Source organism: Phyllobates terribilis, unplaced genomic scaffold (genome assembly GCF_046119375.1).
Source record: "Phyllobates terribilis strain yellow unplaced genomic scaffold, ASM4611937v1 Scaffold_2__4_contigs__length_985480577, whole genome shotgun sequence".
Classification (NCBI taxonomy): Eukaryota; Metazoa; Chordata; class Amphibia; order Anura; family Dendrobatidae; genus Phyllobates; species Phyllobates terribilis.
The window spans coordinates 698,067,198-698,091,026 of NW_027362762.1; the positions used below are offsets into that span (position 1 = coordinate 698,067,198).

The following is a 23,829-nucleotide window of genomic DNA, read 5'->3' on the forward strand; positions in this document are numbered from 1 at the left end:
TCCTTCCCTTCTGAACCCTGCCATGCACCCAAACAGTGTTTTTTCCCCACATATGGGGTATCTGTGTGCTCAGGGAAAATTACACAATAAATTTCGGAGTCCATTTTTTCCTGCTACCATTGCAAAAATAAAAAAAATTGGGTCTAAAGTAACATTTTTGTGAAAAAAATTAAATGTTATTTTTTTTCATCCACATTCCAAAAATTCCTGTGAAGCACCTCAAGGGTTATTAATAATACAATAATAGGGCATAATAATACATATCTGGTCCAATAGGCCCAGGGAGCAGATAAGTATTATTACACCCCACATCAGAAAGTTGTTAAAAATGCCCAAAGTCACAAAATATTAGTCCAACTCCGCAAAAATTTGGTGATTTCTCAAAGTGTTTTTTGCCAGTTTTCTGTTGAAACACTTTGATGAATCACCCCTTACTGTTTCTGAGATAGCAGACAAACAAATGGCTGAGGAAATGAGAAACAATGATTCAGAAGCATTGGGTATATTTCATGTACATCAAAAAGTGTGCTAACGATTGTTAAGCAAGCTACCTGATCCCCTGCAGAGTCTTCATCATGAACATGAAGGCACTTATCTAGAAGTGACTTCAGTGAAGACAATGTGTCATCTTATAAAGTTATAAAGGTGACCTAGTTATTTTTGTAAAAGCCATCACAGTTTTCCCAGAGCATGGAAGGCTGCATATGAGCAACAGTAGCTTCCCCCTTGCATCTCCTCCTATTGGTATATTCTGCTGGGAGATAAAATAGACTAAACTAAGTAAAAATAAAATAAAGCTAAAAAGCTTAGATACAGGGTTTCTCATAAATACAATCAGGTAATCAGGGAAAAAAATCGTTTTCACAAAATATATATCAGTATAATGTTGCAATTGAAGGATTTTTCCATAGTGAAAATAAAAACCAGTAGCTCAAAACAAATAGCAATGATCTGGTGATATTTCAGTAAAACATGAATTCCACATTTTGGAATACTACCTTGCAAGATCAGAAGGAACTTTATTTTGTTTTTTTGTCATGGTCTTTCATGTATGTGACTCAGCATCATTATCTCCTTCATTTCTTTACATTATGATTGCCAAGCTGAGAATGCAAAAATATTGGTAGCAAACATTTAAAAAAGACTACCCATAACAAAAGGGATAATTGAATCATGACATCCTTGTTATCCCAATCTATGGTAGTGCCAAAGATGAGATCAGAAATGAATAGACATTTCTAGCATATTCTATGGATATGCCATGAGTGTAATTTGCTGAACTAGCCCTTTAAAGAGGACCCTTCACTAAATTTTTCATGTTGAAGTGGATACAATTTGTAATAGCAGCTGAAGAGCTGAATAGTAAGTAAACTTTTTTAAGTCCAAGTAGGTATTATCAGATAGTTTTCCCAGAGTGGAGTGGACTTCTCCCTGTATGATTCTGACCAATTATAAGCAGGTAGCAACACTCAAAAAAATGAAGAACATGCCCCCATCATAGCTTAGAGCAGTATTCTCAATGTGTGAGATGTAATTATACAGCTCTGATCTCCTGGTCTAACCTCCTGCATGAGTCAGTGTGATGGGAGGGGCAGTGCAACTGAGTGTAGCTGTGTCACGTTTCAAATCCTATCATCACCTCTCCTCCTCTCATAGCACTGTCAGCTCTGATGTACTGCCCCTCTCCCACACTGCCTGTCTGTAGATGAGATCTCAAAGTTTAAGTGTCACACTTTTTTGCACTGTCTGTTGTGCTCAACTTGTAATCAGTCTGCAGTGAGGTCAGAGCAGGGTGTCATTGTATCTCACACAGGCGTAGTCCAGAACAGGCAGGTTACTCCTATACATATATAATGACCGCCTGCTCTGATCTCACTGCCGAGTGCGTACAAGTTGCTTGAGCACAGCAGACATAAGTGTGATACTGACACACTCAGGAATTAGGAGAGCTGATAGAAGGGTTTGTAATGTGAGACAGCAAAACTCAGCTGTACTTCCCCTCCCCCATATTGACTCATGCAGGAGGCTAGGCCAGGAAATCAAAGCTGTATCATTACATCTCACACTGAGAAACCTGCACTTAGCGATTGTGAGCATTTTTCTTTGCATTGAGCAATTCTGCCTGCTTATGATTTGTCAGCATCATATAGGGAAAAATACAAACCTCCAGAGAAAACTATTTGATAACACACATTTGGATTAAAAAACTAAAGTCATTAGGTGCCAAAATTTTTGATTGGATCCAGTTGGATAAACATGTAAGTGGGCTGCACGTTCTTAATAAAAAGCCTTTTTATCATCATCATCTCTGAAGAATTGTTATACTTCAGCAGCGCAGCCCACTTACGTGTTTATCCAACTAGATCCAATATCTCCTGGAGGATTCATCTTCCAGCGATGGGGCAGCAGCAGCTGTTTTTCTTCATGCCTTCATAGGAGTTGTGCCTGTCACAACTCCATCAGGTGAGTGTAACCAGCACTCTCTTACTCTCCCTCCATAGGGTATCACCCTATTGTGCGCTCTGTTCCCCACATTTAGATAAACATAACATTTTTGATTGTTAATATCTTCACAACTGAGAGGTGAAATTAAAAGAAAAAACAGACAAATATGTTTTATTTTGCTCTGCAGCCATTATTACATCGCGTATCCAGTTCAGCATAAAAAATTTTGGTGAAATTTCAGGCCAAGATTATGGCATTAGTCAGATATTTGACATTTTTAGCCAATATATTTTCTCTGAAACTTTAGAAATTGGGTCAAATTTATTATGTAATGTAATTGTAATGAATCTGTATCAATGTGATTTTTAGATGTTTGTTTTCCTGTTTCCATATGAAACTTTATTGCTTTATTTTTCTAATTTTTTAGTGTACTACTTTCCCCAAAGTGCAAATAGTAAACACAAGTTGCTTTTTCATTTTCAATTATCCATAGCTGGAATCATGTTTTTCTCTAGACTTATAAACACTGAAGATAAATATAATTTTCTGATCACTGGAATTTCCTTAGATCTTGTAAATAAACTATTTTCTGTACAACAATGATGGAATTGATCAAAAAACATACTGGAAAGAAACTTTGCATATTTCACACACATGTAGCAGATTATTCATTGGCAATTTATGTTATCTACAATCTGTTAATTGAGCTAACAGTATTTCAGAATTTTTGTGCATTTTAGTTGCTTTTTTAATTTATGACACCTTGTGCAAACAATTTTTCAGGCATATTTTAAAGGGAGTCTGTCAGCTGTGTAAACCTGCTGGCAGGGATTGATAGGTGAATACACGGTGGCTCAGTGGTTAGCATTGAAGCATTGCAGTGCTGGGGTCCTGGGTTCAAAGACAACATCTGCAAAGAGTTTGTATGTTCCCCACATGTTTGCCTGGGTTTCCTCCCACACTCCAAAGACATACTGATAGGGAATATAGATTGTGAGCCCCAATGGGGACAGTGCTGATATTGTCTGTGAATGAGTAAAATAAATAAATAGGAGACATCTGTATAAACTACCTGTAATTTTCAAGCATATGGCAGCATGACTTTTGAAATCCAATTTTACTTCAGCGTCTGTTGGTCCCGCAACTGCTCTGGGGTCTGATTGTAGCTCTGAAGTGCACTCCAGTGCCTTTACTGGAACTACCCGAAACCGTCCCTCTCTGTGTTTGATTGATTGCTATAGTGGGCTAATGACTGCACGCTATGGGAATGTGATGTTTCGCCCCCCACACATTTCGTCCCGAGGATGTTTTACCCCCGCACATATTGCCCCCAGTTCGCCCCCGGATGTTTCGCCCCACGAAACGTCCGTGGGTGAAATGTGCGGGGGCGAATATTCCTGGGGGCGAAATGATAGGGGCGAAATGTGCGGGGCAAAATGTACCTGGGGGTGAACTGATGGGGGCAAACTGCTGGGGGCAAATTGCTGGGGGCGAACTGCTGGGGGCGAAACTTCCTATAACCACATCCTACAGCTAGCAATCAAGTATAGAGGGGGTTTTGGAGAGCGCTCAAGTACAGAGACTGGAGTGCACTTCGGAGCAAAGATCTGCCTACAAGTCAAATTAGGGAGTGGAAAGCCCTGGCGCAAAACTTACAGGAATAGATGACCAAATTTTTTCATTGAATTCTCCTTGAATTTTACAACAATTCAGAATCTCCAGTATACGTGTATTTGTAATTTGCTCAGGGTGAATTCAGATAAATGGTGGCCAGCTGTAGAGGCAGGTGGTGAAAAAAAAATGTAATAATACTCACTTCACTAGTGATGAGCAAGCACTAAAATGCTTGGGTACTCGTTGCTCAGGTCGAGCAAGTTGGAATACTCGGATGCTCGACCCGAGCAACGAGCCCAATGTAAGTCTATGGGAAACTCGAGCATTTTTGAGGCAGCTCCCCCCGGCGGTCTGCAGAGGGCCTAAAAATTGCCCAAATCGATGGGAACAGTGCTCAAATGACATGGGAACAGCATGGGGAAGACCCCTGGAAGCATTTCTGACTCCCAGGTCACTACTGTCAACCATGTTGTCAGAGTATTTCGCCACTTTCAACCAAGATAAATGCATTCACTGGGAAGTGTCATTTTAACATTTTACAACCTTATCTGGCCATGTGGTGTGTGACACATCATCAGACACATGCAAACAGTGCTGAAAAGACATGGGAACAGCATGGGGAAGACCTCTGGAAGCATATCTGACTCTCAGATCACTGACTAAAAGTGTGCTCATCATAAGTGATCCTTGGCACAAGCGAAGATACCTCCCACCATGCACCTGTCATTGCAGACTTGCAACAATCACCGTTCACGTCCTTGTCCCAGTGCAGCGTTCAGTTGTCCCTACCCAATTCCTTGGAATGCAAGCGCAAGTATGCAGCCAGCAACCCACAGGCTGCAATACTATACTGCCAAATTTTTGACAGCTGCTTGCACTTGAAATCTGGCCTTTTAGGCTCGTTTAGGCGGAAGCTGTCCACAATCTTATGGAGGCGGCAACCGGGTATCCATATTCAGTCCCCAGCCGCCACTACTTGTCCCAGTGTAGTCTCCGCCTTCCACAAGCACGGGTCCCACAACACTACCGTGCCCTCCCCAGTGCACTTACTGGGAAGGACCACCTAACCACAAACATGTGGACAGGTGAATGTGGCCAGGGACGGTACGGAGCCAGTCCACAGCTTTTTTTGCTGAGAGTTGTATTTCACCACAGCCATATTCTTTAGCTCGGTGAAAGGACTGGCATAGAGGGAAAGCGTATCTACTCTGGGTGTCATTTCTCCCAGGAAGTCCTCTAATGCGGCTATGCTTTGTTGTTCCCATTATTAACAAGTGGGTCTCCTTTACTGTTATTGCGTATGCAGTGACTGCAAGGGCGGACAAAAATTTGGACGATACCCAATAACCCTTTGAAGAGACATAGAGAAGGGTCTCAGTAAAAAAAATGTTCCCATTATAAAGGAGCGGCTCTCCTATAGTGGTAATGCCCATGCTGTGACTGCAAGGGCTGCCAAAATTTGGGAAAAACGCCACTAACAATTTAAAGACACATAGAGCTGGGCCACAGTAACGAGTACGACATGTTCCTATTAGAAAGGAGAGGGTCTGCTATACAGTTATATCGTATGCAGTGAGTCCAACAGCTGACCAATTTTAGGAAAAACCCCACTAAGAATAAAAAGACACATAGAGCAAGGCCACAGTAAAAAGAACGACATGTTCCCATTAGAAAGGAGAGAGTCTGCTGTACAGTTATAGGGTATGCAGTGAGTCCAACGGCTGACCAAATTTAGGAAAAACCCCACTAACAATTTAAAGACAGATAGAGCAAGGCCACAGTAACAAGTACGACATGTTACCATTAGAAAGTAGAGGGTCTGCTATACAGTTATAGGGTATGAAGTGAGTCCAACGGCTGACCAAATTTAGGAAAAAACCCACTAACAATTTAAAGACAAATGGAGCAGGGACACAGTAACGACAAATTTCCATTAGAAAGGAGAGGGTCTCCCATACTGTTGGCTTATGCAGTGAATTCAAGGGCTGACAAAAATTTGGAGGCACTCCAATGCCCCTTGGAAGAGACTAAGAGGGCCTCATAAAAAAAAAATTCCCATTATAAAGCAGCTGGTCTCCTATACTTGTAATGCCCATTCATTAAGTGTATGGGTTGACAAACATTTACCCCTGGGGTGTATACATGAACATACTGTATATTTTTTTTTTTACGGGCATCATAAACACCCTTTAAATAATTATTAGGTGTTGCATCACAGACCACGGTCACCCTGGTGATATGGTGGTGGAGGATGAGGATGACGAGAAGGAGGAGGACAAGAGCAAATAGCCAAAATCAGGAAGCGTATACCCATGTGTGGGTGTGAATAGGTGCATGGGAATACACCAAAAAAAGACACTGGAATTGAGTTTATGTTACGCTGCTATCATTCGGTGGTGTTGAGAAGTCTGGCCCAAACCAGCCCTTGTTCATTTTTATAAGAGTCAGCCTGTTAGCATTTTCAGTTGACAAGTGGATGTGCTTATCAGTTATAATCCCACCAGCGACACTAAAATCCCGCTCTGATAAAACGCTTAGCGGCAGGGCAGCCCAGGACCTCCAAGGCGTAGAAACCAAGTTCTTTCCACGTATCCAGCTTGGATACCCAATAATTATAAGACACAGAGGAATCACGGAGGACGTTGGTACGGTAGGCAAGGTACTCTCTCAGCATCTTCCCAAACTTTGCACTCCTTGTGAGAGTACCCCGCACCTTAGGGCTTGTGCGATGGGAGGGTCTGAGAAAACTGTCCCAGAACTTTGACAGTGTTCCCCTGCCTCTGCTGGATTGCATTTGTGTCTCTCTCGCCTGTACTACTTGGTTGTCCAACGAACTGTGACCTCTGCAGCCAGCGTTTTCAGATGGGAATTTTTTTAATAGTTCCTCAGCCAGGGCCTTCTGGTACTGCCCCATTTTTGTAGACCAGTCCGCTTCAGGAATAAGAGATATAAAGTTCTCCTTGTAGCGTGGGTCTAGAAGTGTCACCAACTAGTAATGACTGTTACCCAAAATTTTGAGAACGCGAGGGTCATGGGAAAGGCAGTGTAACATAAACTCAGCCATGCGTGTCAGACTGCTAACAGGCAAGACTTCCGTGTCCTCACCAAGAGAATGACTGACCATGCTCTCCTCCTCCTCCTCCTCTCTGTCCTCTGGCCACCCACGCTGAACAGACCGTATGACAGTTCTGCAGGTAGTCTATAGCACATGAAACTTGTTCCTGTTCTTCCTCCTCCTCCTCTTCCTCATTATCACCCAATCCACATTGGGATGAGATGAGGCTGGGCTGTGTGTATGGTTCTTTGCTCCATCACATCGTGCTCTGCCTGCAATGCATCCTCTTTGATTGTGAGCAGAGAGCGTTTCAGAAGACTGAGAAGCGGGATGGTGACTCTAATTATGGCGTCATCGCCGCTCACCATTTTGGTGGAGTCCTCAAAGTTTTGGAGGATGGTACATATGTCTGACACCTATGTCCACTCCTGAGGTCTTATGTGTGAAGTCTGAACTGAATGCTGACAGCCTTGTTGATGCTGGTAGTCAACCACTGCCTGCTTATGCTCACAAATCCTTCCCAACATCTGCAGTGTAGAGTTCCAACACATGGGGACATCACATACCATTCTGTGAGCCGAAAGCTGCAAACGCTGCTGAAACACGGCAAGGGCGGTGGAAGCTGTAGGTGACTTTCTAAAATTGACACACAGGCGGCATACTTTAACAAGCAGATCTGGCAGCTCTGGGTATGATTTGAGAAACCGCTGAACCACGAGGTTAAGCACATGGGCCAGGCATGTTACCTGTGTGATCTCGCATCGCCTCAGAGCTGCCACCAGGTTCCGGCCATTGTCACGCACGACCATGCCTGGCTGTAGGTTCAGTGGTGTGAGCCACAGATCTACCTGCTCTTTTAGAGCTGTCCACAACTCTTCAGCATTGTGCGGTTTTTCACCTAAGCATATTAGCTTCAGCACAGTCTGTTGCCGCTTGGCCGAGGCAGTGCTGCAGTGCTTCCAGCTTGTGACTGATGTGGTCATTTTGGAGATGGAGGCTGAAGAGGAGGAGGAGGCTAAGGAGGATGAGGTGCAGGAACTTTAGACTGTGGGGGCAACCCTGATTGACCTAGGGCCCGCAATTCTTGGCGTCGGGAGGACGTGTAACGTCCCAAGATCCGACTGGGTCCCAGATTCCACTATGTTATCCCAGTGTGCCATCAGCGAGATGTACCATTCCTGCCCACAAGCACTTGTCCACATGTCCGTGGTTAGTTGTACTTTCCCGGTAACTGCATTGTTGAGGGCACGGCTAATATTTTCGGACACATGCTTGTGTAATGTGGGGACGGCACACCCGAAGAAATAGTGGCGGCTGGGGACCAAGTACCAAGGGATGGCCGCAACCATCAGGTTGCGGAATGCTTCTGTCTCCACAAGCCTAAAAGGCAACATTTCAAGTGCAAGCAGTCGTGAAATGTGGGAATTTAGTACTGTGGCCTGTGGGGCGTTGGCTGCGTATTTGCGCTTGCATTCCAAGGACTGGGGTATGGACAACTGAATGCTGCTATGGACAACTGAATGCTGCGCTGGAACAAGGATGTGGATGTGCTTCCTGATGCTGATACCTGAGAGTGTGCAACAACAGGTGCAGGGCAGGAGGCATCTTCGCATGCACCATGAAGAGGGGATTGGCTTGCATGCACAACAGCAGAAGAAGCAAAGGTGCCACCCGCAGACACTATTCCTAGACCTTGGGGTTCGACCCACAAAGTCAGGTGCTTTGTTGCCATGTGCCTGATCATGCTGGTGGTGGTCAGGCTGGTCGTTTTGCCAACCCTGCTGATGCTGACCAGGCTGGTGGTGCAAATGGCCTTTTTGGGGTTATCGGCAGAATCTTTAAAAAGCAACCAGACTCGGGAAGACCTAACAGTTGTACTGGCAACTTCCTTCATGCTGGTGTTGCGAGGAACGGTTGCCTGCCTTCTTTCTGCGGCCACCACACTGCTTCCTCCTGCCTGTTGGGGTGCTGTGGCTCCCTCCCCCTGTGTGCTGCTCTCCTCGCTCTGCATGTCCTCCTGCCAGGTTGGGTCAGTTACTATATCATCCACCACCTCGTCTTCCACTTCCGCACTCTGGTCCTCCTCCTGACTTTCTGGCAATTGTGTCTCATCATTGTCCACCTCTTGTGACACTTTCCCACCGTCGCCTTCGTGTGACTGTGGCTGCTCAATTATTTGTGCATTGCTACATGCGATCTCCTCTTGCCCCGCTTCAAGTGGACCGGGCGAGAGGCCTGAATCTATAAATTGAAAAGTGAACAGCTTTTCGGAGTGTCCAGGTGTGGGATCTGTTTGCTCTGGGCACTCAGCATGGTGGGAGGAAGGAGTTCCAGGGTCAGGAATATGCGGTCCAGACTCACAGCTGCTGAGACTTGACTGTGTGGAAGACAAGGTGGTGGAGGTGGCTAAGTGACTGGAAGCATTATCTGCTATCCAACCAATAACCTTTTGACACTGCTCTGTGTTCAATAGTGGTGTTCTGCCGTCCCCTATTAATTGGGACAGGAAGGTAGAGCGAGAAGATGTGGGTGTTTGTTGTGGCACAATTTCAGCTTGCCCATGGCCTCGGCCTCTGCATGCACCATCATCACCATCACGTCTAGTTCCCTGTCCCTTGCAACGTGCCTTGCCCATTTTAAATGGAGGACAATATCTTCCATGCTCACAACAAATGACTGAATTTAGAGCAGAATTATATGTGATCCGTGTGACGGAGAAAACACAATTTTAAATTCCTGGCCTGCAGGTAACTATTTTGAACAGCAATCTGGTGTCAATTGCTTCACTGACACACTGAAACAAATTTTTAATAGAGGTCAGAAATGGCAGTATTTTCAGCGCAATTATATGTGATCTATATGACGGACAAACCACAGTTTTAAATAGCTGGAATTTTAGCTCTGTAATATGGAAAGGGCCTGGCTGTAATCTGCAGTGCCAACAAGCAAATGGTGCAGAAAAACTGTGTTCTCTGGATTGTTTTTTAAGTAAATAATGAGGATTAAGATCCCCCAAAAAATTATTCCTGGCCCCTGAGACCTGGGCCAATTTCTAGAAATATCTAAGAGCAGCAGCAGACAAAACTGGAATGGAGCCTCTTGTCCTATGTGCACTGCAGTCTGCTATATACCCTGCCTGCCTGCCTACCTATATACACTGCCTGCCTGATATCTCTGCAGATGCATTCGTCCTCAGAAGGACTGTTTGTTGACATGGATATGTGTCTCTAATATAGTTTGGTACACCTACACTAACTAGAAACAAACAAATCTCTCCCTAGCTCAGCAGCACCTCTCCCTACACTGTCTGATTCCAGAGTGACTGTGACGAGCATGGCAGCACCAGGTCTGATATAGACCTGATGACGCTGTGCGGCCAGCCAATCACTGTAATGCCACAACCAACATGGCTACAGCATTACAGTGAGTGGCAGGCAATCCCTGCATGTTCATTGGCGCCAAACATGCAGGGAGGAGACCCGAGCTCCGGCAGAGCAATCCCGGAAGCAGTGAGATGCTCGGGCGAGCACTGAGCAGTAGCGAACATGCTCGGTCTTTTCCCTCACTCCCATTTCACGTTTTTTCTCCCAAGCCATGACTTCGGGGACCAACTAGGCATCTGATGTCCATGCAGTCACTCGGGCAAGGCATATTTTAACGTTCTGATTTCACGACCTGTGCCATAAGGACGTCAGAGGCCTAGTTGTGCCGGAAGTCATGGCCTGGAGAGAAGAAGCCAAAGAGAATGCATGCAACAGGGGAAGGGGAAAAGAAGAGGACTGCAAGGGTGGGTTAGGTGAGCAGTGAGGCGAGTATTATTATGATTTATTTATTTTTATCTTTTTCCTACATTTTTAATCTCAGCAGGTATATTTTCGCAGGTATATCCCATCATCATGTCCCTGTCAGGAGTTTTGAAAAATCAAAACTGCTAACAGGTTTATCTTTAAGTTTTCTTTATGGAGAAAATGCCTAAAAGAATATAATAGCTAGGTCTCCATCAGTATTTTAGAGTGCACTTATTTTTTAATATATCTGTGAGATGATCAGGACTCTACATGTATTATTTTAGGGTACATTTTTACAAGATTCAGACCTGATTTACTGTAGGAATACACTTGTTTCAGTACTACAGTAGCATTCAGCATCAGGCACCATCTGGTAGACATAAATAACTTTCTAGGGAGACCTAACAGGTGCAGCGAACAATAGAATGTATGAAAAAAGGGGTTGGCACAGTACTGAGCTAATGCTTCTTTACTTCTATTCTTTCACTATGTAAATGTTTAATGAACATTTTTCCTTTAACTATATCCTCTTTTCATTAAAGAATTATTATTATTACAACCATTAAATTTTTATTTTTTTTGCTATTCCAATTTTTCCCTGTGATCTGAAAATGTACCAAACAAATAAGTTTGCCTCAGTATTTTCAGAGAAAATTTCAAAGACCTATCTCTCAGTAGGGGGTTTCACATGTTGCATAGCAAAAATAGCATATTTTTGTGTCAAAAACACTAGGGCTCTAAGTCAATAGAAAATTATGAAAAGTATAACAAACTGTACATTTTGTGCACTTTTTGGGTCCCCAGGTAAAAATGCATGGATAAAGCATGAATGTCTATATTTAAAAAAGCAAAAAAGCTTGTCAAAAACACAAACATGTAAGCACAAATAAAAAAATGTAAAGAAACTCTTAGTCTGCTTTCATATATTTTTACAAACTCCATTCAAAAAAATTTCATGTATTTCAGATTAAGGAGTTTCTCCAACGGAAATATGTCATGTACCCTAATTCCTTTATCACCATATTTCTTTGTGTAAAAGAATGCTAACCCTCTTTTGTTAAATACTCAAGGTTTGTGAACATTTACCCTTTGGGTATGTCCACACAACATGTTTTTCAGAACTTTTTCCAGAAGTATCAGACTAGTGCATGCTGAGATTTTTTTACATGGTCTGTGTAAAAAAATTCTGATGTGCACTGTCTTATAGTTAGTTATTGGGTCAGTGTGCTGGCTGTTGCAAGACGCTAAGTTAATACTGACCCAATAACAAGTACATTTTTAGAAATGTGTTGTTTTGCTCATAATTCACCCAGCAGACCCCATTAACCTTGATTGATATAATCTATCAGGTTTCTGTCATAGTACAGTATATATCACTGAGTGAAGATGGTGCAATTGGGTCTGGTATTTTTGGCCAAATCTATGACAAAAATTCTGAATGGGATCTTCAACATAGATTTGAACATTGCCCAAGATGGACGGAATTAATATAACACCAACCAGTCTGGCACTTGATCGATTGCAGTTCAGAGATGGCCTGCACACTCTTCATTATGGCCAGCATTTTTAAGCCCTGGTATTTACAAGTAGACACAGTACTTTATATTCATATTCTTAAGCATTATGAGTTTAATGAGAAATAAAAGAAAGAGGCATGAATTATAGAAAAAAAGGTAGAAAATATTAAATTATTGGGGGTTCAACCACAGGGGTCATTACTCATTATTTGAATAGGGGATGATCATGTGTAGTAGTGGAAGTAGCTTCCCTTTGGCACTAAAATGGTTAAAAAGCATGTTACCAAAAGCTAGATCTCTCTGGGCTGCAGTTAGGTCCAGTTAAGGGGTTAGCTGTGATAATTTAGCCCAGTAGAGGGAGGGGGAACCAAGTGCTATTGTTGAGCACAGGAAGTGAATGGCTCAGTAGTGTACAGGACTTCAGAAAAATGACATGCTCCATATATTGTCTGCTAGGCTAGATGTTGGCCTTTGTATTCCTGATAGTGTATCATCAGGCACAAGAATCTCTTCACAAGAGTCCTCTTAGCCAGCCTGGAAACCTCAAAAGAGTCGTCGGGGACCTAGGGGTGCATTCTGTCTGCAGGACTGCAGAAGAAGTTAGGACTCAAGGATAGTACGTGGAGAGAACTAAGATCCGGATATACTGTCACTGGTGAGGAAGATTCTTGAAGGCTAGAGAACAGAGCAACAGAGATGGTTCACTTCACTTGGGAACCAGGCTTGAAGTTGTATCAAGTACCTGCGGGAAAGATGACAATCCATTGGGCCTTATCCTTTATACCTGCCTGTAAATATTGTAGATACTCCCAGTTACCCAGTAAAGTCCCAGTTATTGTTATGAACTTTGTGTCCTCTGAATTCATTGCTGCCCTGGTTCCAGAAGAGAAATCCCTGGAGACGGAAGAGACTGGCTGGTCGGAAGTAAATGGGAAACACCACATACACCACAGCACAACAGAGGGAGGACACACTTTGTCTGTAGGGTGCCAAAGCGAACATGGGCTACAGCTCGCCCACAACTACCTCGCTGAGGCACCTTACACATGGACCCCTTTCCAACTCAGCCACTCATCTAAGACAAAGAGTGGCAGGAGTGGCAGTCAAGTGTGCATGCTATCACTCTACACAAACCTGAAGAAACAGAGAGAGCTGAGCACGATTAGTTGGTTTAGTTTTTCATCTATCAACTTTTTTATTCATTTGGTATTTTTTCTGCCTATATGACTAAATTAATTTTGTGAAGTGACTAAACAAGCCTTATTTATTTAAATGTGTTAATATTTTCTAAAGGGGTGGTCTGAAATTGATATTGATTTTCATCCTAGGGGCTTGCTTTCACTTGCGACTAAATTGGATGAGTGCAATCCAATAAAAAATCAGATTGCATTCCTACGAATTTAATCCTATGATGGTGTGTCCAGTGTTTTTTTTTCCAGCATCGATCGTATTGGTATCGGACTGAAAAAAAAATCATAGCCTGCTGTGATTGCATGCTGGATTTAAATTAGCATTCTTTATATTTTTATTGAAAACTAGATGTTTTAAAAGTACAAATACTACTATAGGATATTATAATAAAATAGAAAAAAAAAAAGAAAATAATATACATTTTTTGGGAATATGTTGGGAAACAAGGAAAGATATTTAGATGATTGGAGCTCTTTGACTGTGCATCTGTAGCCATCTGTGAATTGCTTGAATAACGAGGAGCTGTACCTGTCAACTTCTTTTTTCTCTTTTAGTAAATTAAATATTCAATTTAGGAACATTTTTTATTATTAAATAGCCAAATGTTAATGCTTATCCTCCTGCTGTACCATTCCCTCTCTAATCTAACTGCTTTGTTTTATTTTTTTTCCCTATTCCATTTTGATGACGCTTCTTTTGAGAATTTCCAGTGCATGCTTGGATTCTTTAACGGGAAGTCATCAGGGGCAGAGGCCACGATCACTTTCACAGACTCTGTTCCCATCCTGAAACGTAGCATCAGTGACGTCCATTTCAGGGGCTGGACTAGTCCTTTCTATACTGAGCTTGAATTGGTTGTAAATTTTTATGTATACTCAGTACGAGCGCCCTTCTTAATGTGAAATATTTTTCTCAGTACACAGGTACAGTGCGCTCCCTCACCACCTCTAATTAGAAGTGATGAGCCAGCAACAGAGTGCACTGTCAGTGAGCATTGCATGGAGAGAATGTGGAGAGCAGAGACCAGCTGCACCTCGTCACTTCTAATTAGAGCCTGCAAGGGAGCGCACTGTCACTTTACACTGAAGAATAGAGCTCGCATTGAGCATACGTCAGAATTGACAACCGATGCATGCTTAGTACAGCAGGGACTAGTCCAGCCCCTGAAACAGACATCACAGATGACGCTTCGATTCAGGGTGAAGACAAAAGCTGCAGCAGTGACCGCAGCCTCTGCTCCATGATGAAGTCTCATTTGAGTATCCCAGCATGCACTGGGTATTCTCAAATGTAGCGTTATCAAAACTGAAACAGGTAAAAAAAAAGAAGCTGTCAAATGAAAGAGGGAACGGTAGGGATTTTTAAATTAAACCATATTAAAAAAAACTATTATATTATTCGGACCACACCTTTAAGTTAGCATTCTTTATATATTTTTTGAATACTAAATGTTTTAAAAGTGCAGATACTATTTTAGGATGTTATAATAAAATAGAATAAAAAAATGAAAATAATATGCATTTTTGAGGAACATGGCAAGAAACAAGGAAAAATATCTAGATGACTGGAGCTCTTTGATTTGCATCTGCAGCCATCTGTATGCATTGCTTGAATAATGAGGAGCTGTACCTGTCAGCTTCATTTTTCTTTTTTAGCAAATAAATGATAATATTCTGGAACATCTTCTGTTATGAAATAGCCAAATGTTAATGATTAGCTTCCTCCTGTTCACTGTGATCATTAATAAAATGTCAAGAGTGGTCTTGTTGCTTCAATGCCAATAAAAAACTGAAAATAGGCTTCTACCACATACTTTTCGTCCATTTGAACAATAGGACAGGAAATTTCCTCATTTTGTTCTTCCTTACTGAAGGACTACGAAACTGGTTCAAGCTAAGAAAATGGCCTTCTTGTCCATTTTGAAAACAATAAGATGAGTAAAAAATATATTATCAGGAAGATAACACTAGCCACAATAATATAAAAAAATTAACAATTAAGGTCAACCTCTGAGTTACTAACTCAAACCCAACCTGATCTATTACCTGTCAGCTTCATCAATGCCAGAATAATCAACTAGGTTGACTTAGTGTACTGTGTATGACAAATACAATTACATCAATTTAAGTGAATATTGACATAAATAAAATGCCCAGCCAAGCAACTTCTCTTTTTTTCCCTAGGCCCTTCTTCCTAGACTAATTGAAGAACTGAAAAACTGAAAGGGAATCTGCCACTAGATGTTTTGCTACTTAATTTAAGAGCAACATAACAGAGACAGAGATCTTGATGTGTTATTTCGCTGCTTGCTGAAGTTTTGACAAAAATCATTGTTTTATTAGAAGATTAATTGTAGAGGACTAGTAAATTTACTGCCATATAGTCCTCCATATTCATGAGCTCTGAATAACCTCGCCCCCACCACTAATTGGCAACTTTCTGCCTATGCACAGTGTACACAGAAAGCTGCCAATCAGCGATGCGAGCGGAGTTTTACAGGGCTCAGCATTCAGAGAACTGATACATCTGCCGCAGATAAAATTGGGATTTTATCAAAACTGAAGCAAGAAGCTCAGTAAGTAAATATTCCTGGAATTATGGTCACTGTCTCTACATCATGTTTCTTTCAGATTAAGTAGCAAATATTTGGTGACTGATCCTCTTTAAGGTATAAACTTGGTCTGCTTCTTCCTCATCTGTGGTCACTTGGCGGGACAAGACTGCAAGGACAACAACCAGAGGCATTGCTCAGAGCATACATTTGTATAAGTTCAACGCATTGGTGTGCATTCACACAGTGGCCATTATAGGCTGTGTGCCCACTATGCGTTTTTTAAGCGTTTCTACAGCGGCAATTCCGTCACAGAAACTCTTAAAAAACGCTTGGTAGAGGGTCTGCAATGTTCCCCAATGATAATCCGCATGTGCTGTGCACATGCTGCGGAAATTTCCCCTGCGGATTATCATTGCTGAAAAATCCGCAGCACTACCAATTATTTTGCGTTTTTGCCGCCATTGACTTGCATTGAATCGCAATATCCGCATGACTACATGTGCACATGCGGATATTAAGCGATTCAATGTGCGTATGGTACCCGGGTCTGGAGAAGAGGAGACTCTCATCTAGACCCGGGGACCATAGTACCTGTAAAAAAATGAATTTAAAATAAAAAAAAACATCATACTTACCTTCTGATGGCCCCCGGTCTCCATAGTGATGCATTCTGGCTCTCCGGCAGCTTGCGATGGTCTAAAAGGACCTGCCATGATGTCATTTAGTCATGTGACGAGTCACGCAACCGCTGACGTCGGCGGTTGCGTGACCTGTCACATGACTAAATGACGTCATGGAAGGTCCTTTTACACAACCGCGAGACACCAGGGAGACCGGACGCATTGGATAAGGAGACCGGGGGTCATCGGAAGGTGAGTATAATGTTTTGGGGTTTTTTTTACCATTTTTAGCTTTTTTTTAACTAACTTGGTCAGGCTGCGTGCACACGATGCGTTTTTCATGTGTTTATGCTGCGGAATTCCGGCAGCGGAAACGCCTCAAAAACGCATGGTAATCTGCACCCCATGGTCCCCAATGGCATTCCGCAATGTCAATGCACATGCTGCGGATTTTTCCGCAGCGTTTCTGCAGCGCAAATAAATCCGCAGCATGTTCATTAATTTTGCCGCCATTGACTTGCATTGAGACGCATAGAATCCGTGTCTGTACATTTGTACAAGCGGCTTCTATGCGTCTCTATGTGCAGATGGTACCCAGTTCTGGAGGAGAGAAGACTCTCATCCAGACCTGGGTACCATTGTACCTGTAAAAAAAATAATAAAATAATAAATAAAGTTTATATTCACCTGTCCGGCGGCCCCTGCAGCGCTTACCTTCCAGGACCTGAGATGACGTCGCGGTCATGTGACCGCAGGCTGTCTCGCGAGATGCCGGCAACCCGGAAGAAGCCAGGACGAGCGCGACAGCACACGCGGCGGGGGATCGGGGGTAAGTATAGCTTTATTTTTGGATTTTTACGGTCACACTATATAAATCCATGCCTTTTGCATGGATTTATATAGTGTGACCTAGTTGTCAAGCACTTTCCAAGTGATGCTATCGCCTGGAAAGTGCTTGTCAGTCCGCATGCGGAAACACATGCGTTAACGCATGTGGGTAAGCATGTGAATCCGCATGTATTCTGCAGGAAAAACGCATGCACAATCTGCATGCGTTTTTTCTGCCAGGGAGATGCAGAAATGCTGCAGAAATTTTCTGCTTCATTTCTGCATCGTGGGCACATAGCCTCACACTATATTGCATGAATTTATATAGTGTGACCAAGTTGTCAAGCACTTTCCAAGTGATGCTAAAATCGCTTGGAAAGCGCTTGACAACGCACATCCAGAGCATTTCTGCATCGTGGGCACTTAGCCTTATAGTCGGTTCTGTCTGAAAAATGGCCACAGTGTGAATGCACACCTATGTATTGCATCTATGATTTTAATTAAAACAGTAACAGAACAAATCACTGCTCTGTAAGTTATTTGTTTCTGCCTGTACATAATACAAATTCTTTTGTGGAAAGTCGTTATTGCTTCTTTAATGTTGCTTCTTTACAAGTTGACATACACCAAATTAATAAAAAGCAAAGAATCCAACAGGGGAAAAGACTATATGTGGGAAACACCAACACAGTTGGTCAAAGGTATTAATAAGACTATCATGATTCTGTAGAAATTCATATATAATAGCAGCTCAACCCAAGAAAGAGGAAAAAATTATAACATGGCAGCTGGGCAAATTAGCATGCATTAACAATTTATGTTCCAATAAATAAAATGACAATACATAATAAATATAGCCAGCAATACGTAGTGTAATGTAATTGCCCAGGTGCATGGGATACAGCAAGCTACAATGCAAATAAGCGCAGCAAATGCTGTAAAAATTTATAATAGCAGCTGAACCCAGAAGAGAAAAGGTAGTATAACAAATGGGCAAATTAACAAACATAAATGATTTATATATCAAAAAGTAAAGTGACAATACATAATAAATATAGCTAGCAATGCATGGTGTAAGATAAAGTGCCTAGGTGCATAGGAAACTGCAGACCACAGTGCAAACAACCACAACAGATTAAAGTAACATATTGTATTCAATGAGTATGTCCCAAACAAACTCCCAATGCGCGTTTCGCCTTTCTGAGGGCTTTGACGAGGTTGTATGCTAATTTGCTCAGCTGCCATATTTTAATTTTTGCCTCTTTCTTGGGTTGAGTTGCTATTATATATGAATTTCTACAGAATGATAGTCTTATTAATACCTTTGACCCAGTGTGTTGGTGTTTCCCACATATAGTGTATGTTAGTATGTAGTTTGGTATTCAATAAATTATGTACTTATTTGGAAATTTTGCTGTGTTATCATTTGTAGGTTTGATTTATCTGTATGGTAACACAGTAGTCTATGTGTTCCTCTTTTTTTGATATTTAATTCTTTACAAGTTGCAAAACATCAGGCTGGGATATTGTGTGGTGCCATCTTGCAATACTGCTGCAGCTAGCCACAAAGGTACATAGTGAAGAAAGTGTAGAATTAGCCAGGTGGTGATGAAGAGATGTGTGACATGATGTGCACCCCAGGATATTATAGGGGCTGCTGGGAGGAGCAATCAGGGGTTTTAAGAGAAAATTCATCTTCAATTACACTTTGAGGAAGTTAAGACTAACGCTTGCTCCGCCTGGGAAGCTTGAGGTGCCAGAATCTGCTGGTGGTTTGGATTTTAGTAGTGGTGGTGGACTGGATGCTTAGCAGTTAGCCTACTAATGATTGGTTGGGAAGACGTTGTAACACTGTGGCTGGTTGACAGTCTCAGTCTGCGGTGTCTGTAGAGATAATGTCAGCCCGGAGAGACCTGGGGAGAGTTGAGTGACACTGATTTTAACTCAGAAGATCCTATAGCTGGGTCCAATCAGCCCTGTGGGTCTCCAGTTCTATGGGAACTAGAAAGAAGCTGTAGTGGGGACTCTATTACCAGAAGATCTAAGGTGAAGCTTGGAAATTCAGTTTTGTGGTACAACAGACTAAGCAAAGTTGTCCATGAAAGGCATGGTGGTATTAGTGTTCCAGAGCAGTGGGGTCAGGCACGTGAAGTTCAGTGATTAGTCAAAGAAGAATAAGGCTATTGAAGAGGTTGACAGGGTCTGAGTCCTAGAGGTTAGGGCCTGATTAGGTAGATTATTAGGTAGAAGCAGTGTTCTATGAAATGTGGCCTGGTTGGTAGAAACAAGAAAGGGATTGACTATTGAGGCAGTTCTGAAGTAACTGGGTCCTGGACATGACCACTGTAAAGTGAACAGCAGCTTCTGCTCATTGAAACCATTGGGCATATTGTGTCTCTTAAAGTGAAAGAAATCAACTGCTTGTGCCACCCTATGTTCAGTCATATTTAGTAAAGTTAAGCTATTTTAATTTCATTGATCTTCAGTTGCCTTCTACTAAAGATGAACTACTCAACAGGGAGCCCTGACAGCACAGACATACTGTAAAGGCACGTGACTGCTGCAGCTAATCACTGGTTGCAGTTTTCCCACTTACTTACTGGTATAATCAGTTATTATTAACATAAGAAGGATATCCTATCCTTCCACTGAAAACAAAGAAACAAATTAATGTTTTCTCTCTTTTCTAAATGAAATAGATAATTGGACATGTAAAACCCATGCAGTAACTTCCATAAATGCATTTAACCTTACATACAGCAAAAAAGCCCTCAAATTCTTCATTTAGAATGGGGCCTCAACATTAATAGCCAGAAGTAACCTATTAAAAAAGACACATACATCATAGATCTATTATAATGACGACTTTAAATATTGTTTCAAAAATATAATAAAATATATCTATATTAAAAAAATGGCAGATCTTTATTCACCCATGTATGCTTATCGTTTCGGCTCTTCAATTTGTGAGCCTTTTTCATATGTACATGGAGGCTGCTGGTCCGGCACCCTTTTCAAATATGAAATTTGTATATTGCTACTTTATCTATCTATCTATCTATATCTATCTATCTATCCATATATCTATTTTCTATCTATCCATTTATCTATCTATCTATCTATATATCTATTATCTATCTATCTATCTATCTATCTATCATAGAACGACCAATCATATACAACTAATACACACAAAAGAAACCTTGGTCTGACCCTTGAAATTAAACTATCTAGAAAATTATATAAACTAGTAAAGTACAGTATGGAGGCTCCAGTCTTGACTAGAGGAGCATGATTAGAAGATGTGAGGCAGGACGAAATATCCTGCTGGACTAGCTGCTCCGCATTAGCATATGTAACATGGCAGAATAAAATTTCATTTTTCAAATGCTGCAGCTTTAGTCTGGCACATAAAACCCCTAATTCAGATTAGAGAAATCTGTACCCATATTGTGATTATTAGAGACTAAATTGAGACAATTTAGGGACAGGTTCCCTTTAAAAGATAACAATGCTAAATACAGAAACCATCCAATATGCAAATATAACACTTACATATTAAATGCCACATTAAAGACATATTATAGTTAGGCACTTATCCTAAGAAATCCATTTTATTCTATACGTCAATTAATCTGCGCAGAAATAGAAACTATACTATGGGCACATTTTACTTACCAATGTATTAGAAATGATTAAAGCTTTTCTCATAGTACATGAATATTCTCGTATTTTAGCATTAGTAAAACGTATATATATAAACTGCATATGTTAAGGCATTTATTTAAAAAAAGGTTTTAATACCAATAATCGTTCTGTCAAGGGAATCCTGATACAACATTCAATATATACTCTGAATGATGGTGGAATACTAATCCATCAGTGTTACATTGGAGCTGTGGAAGTGTCTGTGCACAGCCAAGTAAAATAGGATTACCTTACATAATAGGAAGAATTATGACATGTCTAAGGAGAAATCCGCCCAAGCAATGGAATACAGTGGGAAAGGGGTTAATCAAGCAGTGTCTCTATGATCTATGATATCTAAGTTATACTGTAGTCATTGTAGCTAGTATTTATAAACGGAGAGTTAACAAATTAGAAGTTTAGATGGCTTCTTATATTTCCCTTACCTGTAATAATTGTACAATAAGCCTTGTCAGATAACCAGGATTTCACTATTCATATATTTTTCAGTTTAATGCTTGCAAATTTACATATTGCACATCTAGAAAAGTAATTGAAACAATATTTCAAAACATTACTATTTGCCGCTGAGGTTATTCTAAAAAATAATTCTAATGTATAAAAACAACAGTAAAATCATATTAAGCAACAATATAAGTCCATGTAGTGGTCAAAAACAAAAAAAAAAATATGTTTGGCCTCAATAAGTATAAAACTAATTAATCACAGCTAGTACGGACATTTTTTAATATGAGATATTACAGTTTTGTAATAGAAAGTAGAATAAAATAAAATAAATTAAATTAATTACAAAGTAAAATCCTTGGTTTAGCCCTATTTCTAGACCTATGTCTGTTCCTGTTCGTAAAATATCTTGTATATATCTGTATCTATATATATGCATAAATACAAAAAAATACATATATATATATATATACATATAAGTATATATATATATAAACATACACACACATGTAGATATACTGTATATATCACATATCTATCTATGTTAACGTTAAACTAAATAACCAATAAGCAGTAATCCAAGGTTATCATATTGAAACTGGTCAAACATTGTTAATTGTAAGCACTGATAATAGGGACACTTACCTGGTTCTAATCTTGGGTTTTCTGGAAATGTGACCCACAAAATATTTACATTAAGGCTTTTCAGAGCTCTGACACGAATCTAGTTAAGTAGTAGACTGAAGAACAACATGTGTTTGACTCCACCAAGACTCAGATTCAGTAATCCTACCCTTGAATGTAACTCTATCTTGCTTTGTTGTTTCCATACTCTGAGTGCCTACACAGTCAGGTAAAAGTCTTGGTTCTGTTCTGAAGAGAAAGGGGTACAAGTCTTATAACTTAAATACATTTTAGATTAGAGATTCCTCGAATGCAGATATCCCTGAACATAAATAGCTACATTGCTTATCATACTGATTATTTGGGCACAAGGTTTGAAGTCCGGTCCCGGCATAATGACAGGAGTGACACATCAATGTCAATCTGGAGAAAAGATTAAACTGATGACTAATACATTATGGGAACTAATAACATACTAATCTATATAATGTATATCATAAGTTTTATTGTTATTTGGAGGCACACTAAAAAAATATATTAATCCTGGATCACCATTCAAAAAACTACCTCTCTCCCTGCAGTACAGGATCTGTAGAGAAGTGTCAGGAGGAGTTTATAGATGAACCACACTAAGGCCAATTTCACACATCTATGTTTCATGGTCATGGGCCGTGAAGTACAGACCTCATAGCCATATTTGAGGTTGTTGAGTTCAGGTCAGGATCTTAATCAGTGCGTACATCACCATCCATACTCAGACCATAAATCATATGTATGAAAACAGCCTTACACTTTGCTCTGAAATTCCACCCGGTCCTACCAATATATAGGGTTAAAAATGTTTTTACCTGTTGAATGAAGCAGCTATATAAGTAGCACTTTGACCTTGATTTTTTCAATAATGTGTATAAATTATGTCATGTAACTCCCATTTGTCTTTGCTTAGTTTAGATGATCCCACTGTCCGGCTCCCGATACACCAGCTAACAGATCATTTTGTCAAATACCATGATCAGAGTTCTTGGCAAAATCCCTTCAGAGATAACTAGCTTTTAAATTATAATAGCTATAATGTGATAACATAGTATTATACTGTATATCTCATATAACTATTCTATTCATTAAATGTTAGATCCATCAGAGAATCCATTATTTGTAGCAATTACAGCTACAATCAATTGTAGCAGTTACATATTTGCCCAACCATCCATTTTTACAGATATTCAATAAAGCAGTGACCTGATGATATGGCCAATTAATACATCATAGACTGTAGGCTCACACTCTTTTACACTAAATTGGTTTTGCACAGATTCAGTCTTGTAGCCGCTCCTTTCTACGGTGCTCACTGAACTAAGCACCATCAAGATCTGACATTCAGTGGGGACAACCTTTCCATGCACAAACATTGAAAGCGAGAAGTTCATGATCAAACCAGAGC

The 23,829-nt window shown here is 40.8% G+C and overlaps 1 long non-coding RNA gene across 1 annotated transcript in view; it reads right to left on the reverse strand.

The window, feature by feature from the left end:
- The window catches only part of LOC141252943 (uncharacterized), a 47,007-nt gene extending 24,453 nt beyond the window's left edge, over window positions 1–22,554 (reverse strand). The window contains exons 1-2 of the long non-coding RNA XR_012314161.1: window positions 22,410–22,554; window positions 21,746–21,840 (exon numbers count right to left, since the gene is read on the reverse strand). This is a non-coding gene — a long non-coding RNA (uncharacterized lncRNA). The remainder of the gene's footprint in view (window positions 1–21,745; window positions 21,841–22,409) is intronic.
- Between the last annotated feature and the right edge of the window lie 1,275 nt (window positions 22,555–23,829).